The sequence below is a fragment of the Cupressus sempervirens genome, chromosome 11 (genome assembly GCF_028749045.1).
Source record: "Cupressus sempervirens isolate cs-2001-9-10 chromosome 11, ASM2874904v1, whole genome shotgun sequence".
Taxonomy (NCBI): domain Eukaryota; kingdom Viridiplantae; phylum Streptophyta; class Pinopsida; order Cupressales; family Cupressaceae; genus Cupressus; species Cupressus sempervirens.
Window position 1 is genome coordinate 700066070 of NC_143128.1, and position 12417 is coordinate 700078486.

Here is a 12417-nt window from a genome sequence, read left to right on the forward strand (position 1 = left end):
CCTTTCTCATCTTGGATTCTTGTACTTTTCAAGAAGCCATCGAGCCTCGCTTTCTCTCCCCGTTGCCTTCTTGAGGGGGCATCTTGCAGTCCATTCTCTCCTCTTCTGCTCTAGCCTTGGGCATCTTATTTTCTTATCTTTGATGCCATGCCACTTGCGGCATCACATCAAAGAGGGGCAAAATGTAGACACCTAAAAACCTTTAGAAAATAAAGTATTTTTATTTTCTGAAAAAGTCCTGATGACGTCATCATTTATTAATTAATTAATTATTTAATTAATTAATTAGTTTTTATGCCATTAAATCCCTTTATCTTAATTAAAAATATTTAATTAAGGAATCCCTCCCAAAAATGTTTAAATCTTATTTAAACATTATTTCCTTATTTATTAATTATTTAATTAATAAATTGACCAAAAATCCTAAAATAAATAAAAAATTTATTTTTTGCCCAAAAATTGGCCAATTTCCTTATGACCAATAACCTCTTCCAAAATCTTCTAATCCTTCTTTAATTTCGATTAAAGGCTAATCTCATCATTTCCTACCCCTAACCCCAACTCAAAATATTTAATTAAGATTAAATATTAATCCTCATGTTTATTAAAAAAGTTTTAATAAATATCTCCTCAACCCAAACCCTTGAAATAAATAAAACTTTATTTATTTCTTAAAAATCTAATTTATCCTCATCCTAAGAAGTTCTAGACTCTTCTAGAAAGTCTTCATCCTCATCCTAGGAAATTCTAGACTATTCTAGAAAGTCTTTATCCTCATCCAAAATCTAGAATCTTCTAGAAGATGTCTCTAAACCTAATCCTAATCCCCTCCTAACCTTGTCACATTCCCTAAACATGGGTTAAAACTTACTAACCCAAGCCAAAGTTAACAAATATCTCTTCTTTCACCCACCCTCATTAAATGCCATCCACTTGCCTATCCTTAAGCTAATCCTAAACCATCCTAATCCATCCTCTAATCATTTGCACAAGCCTAAACAAGCTTAAAACATTTCTAATCAATTCCAAGTCGAATTTTCTCTCATCACCCTCAAAATATCTCAACCATAAAACTTTATGAAGTCCACTAGGTCATAAATGACTCTTACAAGCCCTTTTATTGCTCTTACAAGTCATTATGAGGGTCTTTATGAAGATTTTATCTCTTGAGCCTCCTTTGTTGACTCATCCTTGCCCTTTCCTCCATCCTCTCACCATGTGACATGTGTCACTCCTTGATTGGCTATAAGGAAGCACAATCCATGTGCTCTCCTCTCATGCAATCTGAGCCCTCCATAAGCTTTTTCCCATCCTTGCATCTTAGCCCTCAATCCCTCAAGCCTCTTGCCTATAAATTGGATCCTTCCCCTTTGCAAAATAACACAATCCATGAAGTAAAGTTATAATGCTATTTTGAGAGCCAAATCCATACTAAAGCCATCTATCCACACCAAAAATCCACAATCATCCATTGAAGCCCTTTTTGAAGCATAAAGCTTGAGCATACATCCTATCTATTTAGAAAAAGCTACTCAACAAGAGAGCTTCTTATTGAGAGAGCCCATTAATGGCTCATATTCTCAATTAAGAGCTCATCTTAGTCTATCTTGAAGTTTATGAATTTTGTTTAGTTTGTAGAAGCTTTATTTAAATTTGGTTTCTATTAGCATACTAACATTTTCTCATATACAAGAACAATTAACTATTGCTGCCACATATTCTACCTCTGCTATGGACTGAGAAATACAATTCTATTTCTCACTTGTCTAGGACACTAGTATTTTATTAAGAAAGAATGCTCCACAACTAGTGCTCTTTCTGTCATCAATACTTCCTACCCAATCAACATCTATGAATACTTTTAAATCCAAATTGCCTCCTATTTTGTACCATAAACCATATTCTTCAGTACCTTTCAGATATCTCATGATTATTTTGATTGCCATCATGTGATTTTCTTTGGGATTTTTTGAGAATATTTCCACCATACTAATTGCTAATGTAATATCAAGCCTTCTATGCACTACATACTGCAATTTTCTAATCATTGATCTATATGTGGTTTGATCTACCTCTTTGGAATCATCATTTTTGGAAAGCTTATGTCTAGTAGACATAGGGATTCCAACAAGTTTTGAATCTTCCATTCTAAATTTCTATAGTATGTCCTTGATATATTCAGATTCAATACTTTACATACCATCTTTCTTCTACTAGATTTGCAATCCAACAAAGAATTTTATCTCTCCAAACATACACATCTCAAATTCTTTACTCATTTCTTCTAAAAAATGCCTTACCTAAGTCATCATTTACTATGAATAAAGTATCAGCAATGAATATTTCTACCAATGCAATCTTCTTGCCTGATCCTTCTTTGATATATAGACTATTGTTATCACTTGTTTTTTGAAAACCAATTTGTACCAAGTAGTTATGAAGTTGTTCATACCAAACTTTGGGAGTTTTCTTGAGACCATATAATGCCTTGTGTAATTTGTAGACCATATCTCTTTTGCTAGGATCTACAAAACCTTCAGGTTGTTCTATATAGACTTCCTCATCGAGAATTCCATTCAAGAATGTAGATTTTACATCCATTTGATATACTTTAAATCCTCTATGAGCTTCATATGCTAGTAAAGTTCTAACACCTTCTAATCTTGCAATAGGAGAAAAAGTTTCACCATAATCAATACCTTCTTCTTGAGAGTAACCTTTACACACCAACCTTGTTTTATTTTAGAGAACTTCTCCATCTTTATTTAGCTTATTTCTGAATACCCACTTTGTGCCAACTATATTTTTATCCTTGGATCTAGGAACAAGAGTCCAAATTTTATTCTTCCCTATCTGTTCTATTTCTTCATTCATTGCTTCAACCAACTTTCATTATCCAAAGCATCTTTAACATTTCTAGGTTCAAATTTAGCAAATAAATATCCACCTTTCAATTTGTTTCTTATCATTGTTCCATCTTATTTGTCTCAAATGATCTAGTGAGGTGCATCATGCCTTCTCACATATCTTGCTAGCATAGGTACTTTGAATTTGGAGTTTGTTTCACTAATTTTATCATGAACTTCAGTATTAAGCTTAGGTCCCACTATTTGTGACTCGGGTCCGTCAGACTTGGTTTTCTCTAGTAGTAGCTTGGTAGCTTCTGATTGTGACTCAAGTCCTTTAGCTTGTGACTCAAGTTGCACTAATTGCAACTCAGTATCTATTGAATATTTGGGGACTTGAGAGGTGGAGGCTCCTATCATCTAGATAGATTTGGCAGGGTATTTGATTCATAGTAAACAAATATTTTGTAATGCTTAAGCTCTTTGTTGCTTTCTTCTTCACTCATTTCTGCAAACTCATCAACTCTTACATGTGCACTTTCTATGATTTTATGAGTAGACAAATTCAAAATTTTGTATGCTTTACTTCTACAGGAGTATCCTAGGAATATGCCTTCATCACCTTTGACATCAAATTTACCTTTCCTAGGTTCTTTCAAGATATAAAATTTACTGCCAAATACTTTCAACTTACATTAGGTTTGTAGCCATACCATAGTTTATAAGGAGTTTGATTTGAGTCTTTCTTCAATTGTACTCTATTTAAGGTATGAAATGCAGTACTAATTTCTTCCTTCTAGTATTTGATTGCAACATTCTTTTCTATCATCAATGTTTTTACACAATCCATGATGGATCTATTTCTTCTCTTAGTTATACCATTATGTTGAGGAGTACCAGGGGCTGATACTTGTATCTTAATTCTTTTTTAAAAGTAGAATTCATTGGAAATGAATTCACCAGCTCTGTCTGATCTCAAACATTTCAGCTTCTTTCCATTTTTTTTCCTACTCTTGCCAAATACCACTTAAATTTTTAAAATGCTTCAAATTTTTCTTTTAGATACGTTATAGTCATCATTCTAGAATAGTCATCAAAAAAAAGAATGAAGAATTTATCTCCACTATAACTCTCTATTCCTATAGGTCCACATAAGTTTGTATGAACAAGCTCTAAGACTTCTTTAGAATGATAGTTCTTGCTTTTGAAACTAGTCTTTCCCATCTTACCAATTTGACAATTTTTGCATAGACCCATATCAAGTTTCCTCGACCTAGGAATACCTCTTACTCTTTTATTTTTTCTTATCTTAATGATCTTATCAAAGTTCACATGAAATAATATTTTGTGCCATAACCAGCTTTCTACTACTTGAACAATAAAACATGAACTTTCACTGAGATCAAGATAGAATAGATTACCTTTTGTTTGTTTGCCAGATCCAACTAGATTTCCTTTTCCGTCCAACAGTTTGGCCTTCCCATTCATAAATTCTACCTTTAATCCAATGTTATTCAACTATTCCACACTTAGTAGATTTTCAATTAGTCCTTCAACCCAATAAGCATTGTCACATATAAGTTCATTGGTTGATGAGATACATTCTTTTTCTTTTATGCAACAAGATTCATTGTTTCCAAATCTCAAACTATCACCATCATAATGTTCCATAAGATCAAACTTTATTTTTTCTTTAGTCATATGATGTGAGAAGCCACTATCAATAATCCATGTCTCATTTTTTATAGCATAAGAGATAAGTGCCATTTTATCTCCTTCATCATCAGATTCATCTTTTACAATAATATATACAATTTTATCTTCATTGTTATCAGAATCTTTTGCCCAAAAAAAAGATTTCTTACCCTTGTCCTTGTAGTCCTTGAAATTTTTGAATTCCTTCTTTCCTTTATACTTATTTCTTTTATTTTCATCATTTTCTTCTTTGTTTGGGCACCTTGTAGCAATGTGACCAACTTCTTTACAAGAAAAATAAATTAGAAATATATTACCTTTGTACTTTACTTTGCCTTTAGAATATTTCCTTGCAAGTAGGGCTTCAACAACTTCAAGGTCACTATCTAAAATTTCTTCTTCTTCTTCACTACTTGATTAATTGGCCTTTGATTTCTTACTCCTCTTGAGTGAAAGTTTGGCTTCAAATACAGACTCAATATCTTTGGATCTACAGATATAGTTATCATAGTTATCCAACTCAAAAGTTGTCAATCTTCCAACTAGAGCATCCAAAGATATTTTTCTATTTGTATTATATCTCATCTCTTGAATAGAAGATGCTCTAATTACATAGATATGAATAAGGTTTGGAGTACCTTGCTTACAACTATTTTGTCCTCAATGTCTCCTCTAGATGCATTGATTGAACTCACACTTGCTTTAATTCTCTCAACATATTTTGCAATGTTTTCATCTTCTCTCATCTTCATCTAATCAAACTGTCCTCTAAGACTTTCATCTTTAGCTCTTCTTACATCATCTCCTCCATAGATGTCTTTCACTTTAATCCACATATCATAAGTTATAGTACAAATTTTGACTTTATCAAATTTAACATAATTAAGAGTAGAAGCAATGTCAATCATCATGATGTTATGATTTTATCTTTTCAACAATATCTTCAACTAATAATGTCCTAGTAGGAGTCTTGTATTCGTTATCAAGATACTTACAACCTGAATCACCAATAGTTTCCAGATGTAACCTCATAAGTCCTTTCCATGCTACAAAGTATTCTTGGTTCAAATAGGAGGTGGTGGGAGAAAGGACAATACGACTGAACACATCATGATAGGTTTGGGATTTCATGTTTTGATGATGAGTCAGATGGGGATGGGGTCTTGCATATGGATGAACATGGAAGCTCATGGTTGGATTTGGATTAAGCACAGATTTTGGATTGGTTGATGAAGGATTTCCTAGGGAGAGTCAAAGTTGTATGAAAAACCTAAGGAGGATTGGTTGGAGATTTTTGGCTTTCTTGTGGATGGAAGACTTCAAGGGCATGCTTTCAAAAACTGAGTTTTTCTTTCCTATGCACTGGACTGGTGGAGATTGTGTCAACTTAAGGATAGACTAATGATCCTATGGGAATGACACGAGATTGACCACTTGTGGATCCCAACCTTTAGCTCAAGGTGATGAGGGATAACAAGTGACAAAGCTAGATTACCCTAGACAAAGCTTTGTCAAAGGGATAACCTTGGTGAGGCTAGTGGGTTGGTCAGATTGATTGGATAGCAAATTCTAGCAGAATGACAACAACTCTCTAAAGGCTTGGGTGTGATTTTGGATTGGGTTGCTAGTTGGCTAGGGGGGATGATTTGGAGAGACTTTGGATTTGGGATTGTTCTAAAGCAAGGAACTAGATAGATTCAGTTGCAGCGAGGGAGCCTGGATGATTTTCTGATGAGGCACTGACTACGCTAAGTATGCCTTGAGCTGGGAGATTTCTACTTTTTTGGGATTTTGACCTAAGTTTGCAAACATTCATTCAAAAGATATGAACAAACAAGAAAAAAAAAATTTGGAGCAAGCACGTCAAACACACCAACATCCTAGGAAGCTTTCTACAAGGATGAAATTTGTTATAGCTAGGGAGTCCTTGATATACGCAAGGTACGTGAGGCCCAAATCCGTAGATGAAACCAAAAAGATGTCACACAGCCGAGAGGAGCGGTAACCCACTTCTCCTCTTTCACTTCTCAAGGGTATAAAGTTCCTTGAGGCTTAGCCCGAGTGACAAAATCTTGATTCCAAGAGAGGTGTCTTTAGATTCACCTCCCGATTTTTATACTCTGCCGAAATGCTAGAGTTCAGGTCATCCCAATGGGTGATGAAATCTCCAAGTAGGCCTCCTAAAAAGTGTAAAACAAGACCACATACATGATCTTGTGGTGGATCACTTGGTAGTTGCATGCTTGAAATGTTTAAATTTCTTTCCAAGCTCAGTATCTGTTGGCTAGTTTCTTGTGTGAAGTATGAAAAATCACACAACTTTTTATACAGTGAGAATATATTCTCAAGTACCTTCCTCACCTTATCAATAAGCTTTGCTAATTCTACTTGTGAAAGTGCAATTTGTCTTGATATTTTCTCATTCACTTTCTCTTGAAATTTTCTTTCTGACCATTCCATAAGTTTTGCATTGGTTTCTAGGTCTTCATTTGTCACCTGGTGAACAATATCTGTTAGTTTCTCTGTGATGTGCTTTGACTCATCCGGTGATTGCAAATTGAAGGCATCCATAAAGATGTCCTTGATCTCATAAAGTGTTTGCTTATTTTTATACTCTTTCCTGAGTATTTCCTACCTTTTCCTTCTATTTAGTGCATCTTGCACCTCATTGATTTGATCAATGGTTATTGATTTTGAGTCATAGCTCAGTATGACTATCTCTTCATCTAATTCAAGGTCTCCATAATGAAGTACCCTTGCAACTCTGGCAGTACTAGATGATGGTACTAAAATCTATAATGGTTGGTGTGAAGGAGTTCTTGAGGTAGGAAAATTTATTAATGTTTGAAATGCCTCCTATTCTTTAGGAGTTTTTACTATTTCCTCCTCCTTCTATCTACCATGATCAATTATTGTTATCTATGGAAGTGCACCTTGTGTTTGTACTATAGGATCAAATGTAATAGTCTATCATGTTTGTTCTGTTTTTTCTTTTTGTCCTGTTCCTTTTTCTGCAACTGCACTTTGCTTTAGTCTTGCAGCATCAACTATACATGTTGGTATTTCAAATTGACTACTAGTAGTTGTGATAGAAGGTGGTTCTTGTGTATTCACCTTATCTTTAACTGTACTTTCTACTAGTTTCTGCAGCTCATCCAAACTGACCAAAACTGGATCTGAACATAATAAAGCTTGTTGTGTTGATTGGTCAAGAATTCTCTTAAGATCTTCTGCAGTTAATGGATTGATATTTTGATCAGAAGTATCAGTAACATCAACAATAGTTACAGTGTCTACAGGTGAGATCGATGCTTGAGGAGAGCTAGGGGGTGGCAATTATGTGTCTTGCACACTTTGTTCTGGTTGCTGCTCTTGCTCAGCTATTGCCATTTCATCCTATTTTTGTGTCTCTTCCTCCTCTCCATCTTTCTTTTCTTCTTCCTTCTTCTCTTCTTCTTCCCTCTTTTCTCCTTCCACTTTCTTCTCTTCTTCTCCTTTTTCTACTACTATCTTCTCTTCCCTTCTTTTTCTCCTCTCTTATACTGGAATAGCAACTTCTTCCTTGTATTCTTCTTCAAGAAGATCTTCAACCTTTTTCTATAGATTCTTCCATGATTTCATTGTTCTTTGAATAATTTCTTCTATCCTATTGTGAAGTATAAAGAATGCCCTATATTTGGGTGTAAACCTATTATTATGTCTTTTGACTACTTTTTTGACTTGTTCTCTGGTCAAATCTGGCAATATATTGGCTAGGGTTGATTCCCTCATCTCCTTCTCCATTTTTAAGCAAAAATGCCATCTGTCTTCTATAATTTTTGACAGCTCCTTTGGCAATTGACCATCTATTTCAAGTGGGGTGTACTTGAACTGTGCCATCATTCCATACACTATTTCTTCTATCTTATTTTGTTCTTCTTTATTAAATTTACTAAAATCAACTTTATTTAAATTATTCAAGTCACCACTTGCAATCTTTTTACATAGGATATCAACTGATGAATTGCTTACCTCTTCTGTTTGCTCTTCCTCATCAGTGTCAGGTTGAGCCACATGCTTTCTTCTTTTCCTTGGCTCTTCTTGTGATTCCTTGACTTGTTTCTTCTTGGAAACTTCCTCTTTAGCCTTTTGAGTAAAGGCTCTTGTTGATGCTCGTGTTGTTGGCTTTTGAGGTGAAGGAGTGGCAGATTTCTTCATTCTGGGCTTGGTTGAAGGTTGTTCTGTTGCCTTTCTCTTCTTTGGCTTAGCTTCAATTGGTGCTTCTTTGGCTTCTTCTTCCTCTGCACCTTCCTCCTTGTCTTCTCGAAGACCTTGGGTTAGTTCCATTGGCCCTTGTTCTTGCTCATCTTCATCCTCACTGTCATCTTCTTCTTCTTCTGCCTCAGCCTCAATTTCTTTGCCAAACTTCTTCTTGATCTTCTTGATTAATTTATCTTTCTTCTTCAAGGTAGAAGCAGTTTTTAATTCCATGTTTATCTTTGACCTTACCACATCATAAGTGCCAAAATGTTGTGCATTTTTATCTCCTTCCTCTACCAATAATGCAGGTATTGCTGCTGATGCCTCATCAATATTGATTTCATATCCAAATGGCCTTAGCCATCTTACCCTTGGTATTACTGCTTGAATCTAAGTGAAATCTATGTCAACTAAGAAACATATGTCATTAGTATGCTTTCTACTAATGAAGCTGGTATCCTTGACCTTTGTTTCATGGATTTCTTGAAATCCTCAAAATAGCTTGTCATCAAGGTATCAAAATTTTCTCCCATTTTCTCTATATATTCATTAATTTGTTCAACAATTTTTTTATTTGGATTCCATTTTACTTTCCCTATAGAAGGAAATTCTTTCATCAGATAGAAGAACATACACATCAAAACTGATCCAAATTTTCATTGAGCTCCCTTTTTTTTCCTTATAGCTCCTAGATTTTCATTAATCTGTTGAAACATGAGCTCTGCCAGATCATAAGTGTGATCTCTTTTGATTATCTTGTATGCAACATCAACTGATATACAAGGTACACTATTCAACCTACTTGATTGATAGAATTTTTGTGAGATAATTCTCATAGCAAAGTCTAGTAGGGGATCTGTGACTGTGTCAATAGTCATTCCTCTATTGTTCCATTTTGTACCTGTATTTTTCTCTATTATTTCCCTTTTGTCACATTGCAGGGTCTTTGGCCGATCTAGGGTTGGAATACCAGTAACCCTATGAAAAATTTTCTTGGTAAATTTTACTGGCCCTGACTCTAACCAAAAAGCTTCGTCATGTATTTGGCTTAAAATTATCCGTACCCATTCTGTTTTGAAAATAGTTGGAAATGCTAGGGTTTTGGTCAATCCTTTTCTTTCTACTATTGAAAACCCATTTTTTAGTACTTTGTTTTCACACAGTTTATCATATGCATTATGAATTTCTAAGTCTCCTATGGCACCAATTTTGCAATTGTAACATTTCCTCACATCTTGAACCATTACAACTTTTTGGGTAATGTGGGAGAGAGCTCCGACTGGGTTGCTTTTATAGGCAACTTCGAGAATAGGGTAGAAATCAGGTTGCTTCATTTCATTTGAAACTAATTGGACTTCAAATGACTCTTTTTCTTGGGTTTTCTTTGAACTTGACGCCATTATTGTGAACTAGGGTTTATACAACAAATGGGTATAAAACTGGGTAGCTCGGCACAAACGAAAATACCTTTAGATCGATGAAAAATGTGTTGAATGAGTTTGCAATCTACTTGAAATACTAGATTCTTGCTATGAAGTCGCTCAGCTCTCTTTCTTCTTCTTTGCTTCTTGATCGCGATGCAAAAAACTGATTGAAATCACGATAATATACCCCAATTTTATCACATTGAATGCTCAACTACCAACTAAACTTCTGAAGAAATTTTGACCTAGCTCGGCATCCACTACATTTCCTCTTTACTCGACTTCCATTAGAGTTATCCAACTCGGCATTAGTTATCAGCTCGGTCATTGTTGGGAGCTCAGCATCTGTTTGAGTTTAACTCGGTATCCAAAGGCAGCTCAGCATCAACATTTAGTTTTTGTCCTAAAATCTTGTTTCATGTAGATTTATACCTTGCTTTAGCTTCTTTGACTTGGGACTGATGTATGATATAGCTTTGTATATCAGTCCTGTGGACTTCTTGTGCTTAGTTTGATGAAGTATGATCACTTAACCCATTGGGTGAAGTAATCCCTCCACTTGATGTGTTTGACTCTTCCTTCTTTTTCCAAGTCTTACTCATTTGCTCCCTTATCTTTTCGACATCAACCTTTTTTTTTCCCTTATTTTCTTCAGTCTTGGGTGCCTTTTATCTTGTAGGACAGTTTCTGCTGATATGACCAGTTTTCAGACAACTAAAACATGTAGTTTGATTCAACCATCTTTTGTAGTTCCCTCTGAAATGTGTTCTCATGTAGTTTTGTGGTATATGTCCATATTCTTCACAATAATGACAACTGTACCTAGTGTTGTAATCCCAATGATGATGACTTTCATTCCCTTCTATTTTTGCTGATTGATTTGATGTCCACATAGGTTTTGATCTACATTCAAATGCCCTATGTCCATAATTTTTGCAATTATAACAATGTTCATCAAATCTTTGATTCCTTGTGACATTGGATCTACAATTTTGTGTCATATGTCCTTGCATGTTGCACTTGTGATAGAAACTTTTGGGTATATTTGATTGATTGAATCTTCTGCTCCTGCACACATTAGTTGTATGTCCCTTCTTATTACAGAAATGACAAGTGGGTTTTGAATTCTTACCTTTATCACTTCTTTGTTCAGCACTCTTTGATGATTCTCCAACTTCAGTCTATTGTATCCTAGTCCTGATGTATCATGGGTAGTTTTTGGAGATTTCAGCAACTATTCAAAATACTTGATTGCTTCACTTGATTTGTTAAGATTCTCTGCTACCTCTTTTTCTCTATTCAATTCACTCTGCATTTGTTCATTTTGCATCTTCAAGGTAGAGATCTCAATATCCTTTACATTAAGTTCATGATGAAGGTTCATCATTTGGGCAAGTGTATCCATCTGCATGTTTGAGATTCTTGTCAGTTCAGTACATTTTTCTTCAAGTCTATTTGCAAGATTTCTTTTGTCATTTTCCATCATGACTTTATCTTTGACTACTCTTTTCTTTTGTTTAGTGATTTCACATATCATTATGGCCTGTGATTCATGTTCCATCTTGAGAGATCTTATCTTCTCTGCTTGAATTTTGTTTTTCTCCATCAGTTCTGCTATTTTTGCATCAAACTCTTTGGTATCTCCATTGGAAAATATGTTGGTGGTATCAATCTCCTTGTAGTGTATATCATTCTCAGCTATGGCCAGATACTTCCTCTTTTTTAATGAGTTTCTCAACTTGTTTCTAAATTCCTCCAAGCTATGCAGAGCAAGTTGCACATCTATCACCTGATTTTCAATGATCTGTCCAAGTTTGAAAGCTTCCATCTTTAGATCTTTTCCTTCAATCTATTAGGCTTTCCCTTGTGAGAACCTAGATGCTCTGATACCAATTGTTGGAATATTCAAATATGGAAAGAGTAATTTTGAGAGGTGGGGGCTGAATTAGAAGTACCACACTTTATCCAATAAAACTTTTAGGTGAAAATAAATTGCATGCATGTAAGTACATTAAGTAAACACGAAGCTAAACACATGCATCAATAACACTTAACACTGGAATTTGGTAACCCAAAAACCCTCTAGGAATAAGAAGTTAAAATTGGGGTGGGGATGATACCCACAAAAATTACTGCAGCAATATGGTTTAACCACTTCTGATGGTTTTCCCTGTTAAAGGCCTGCCCTATTAAAGGCTTTACATTGTGTCAAT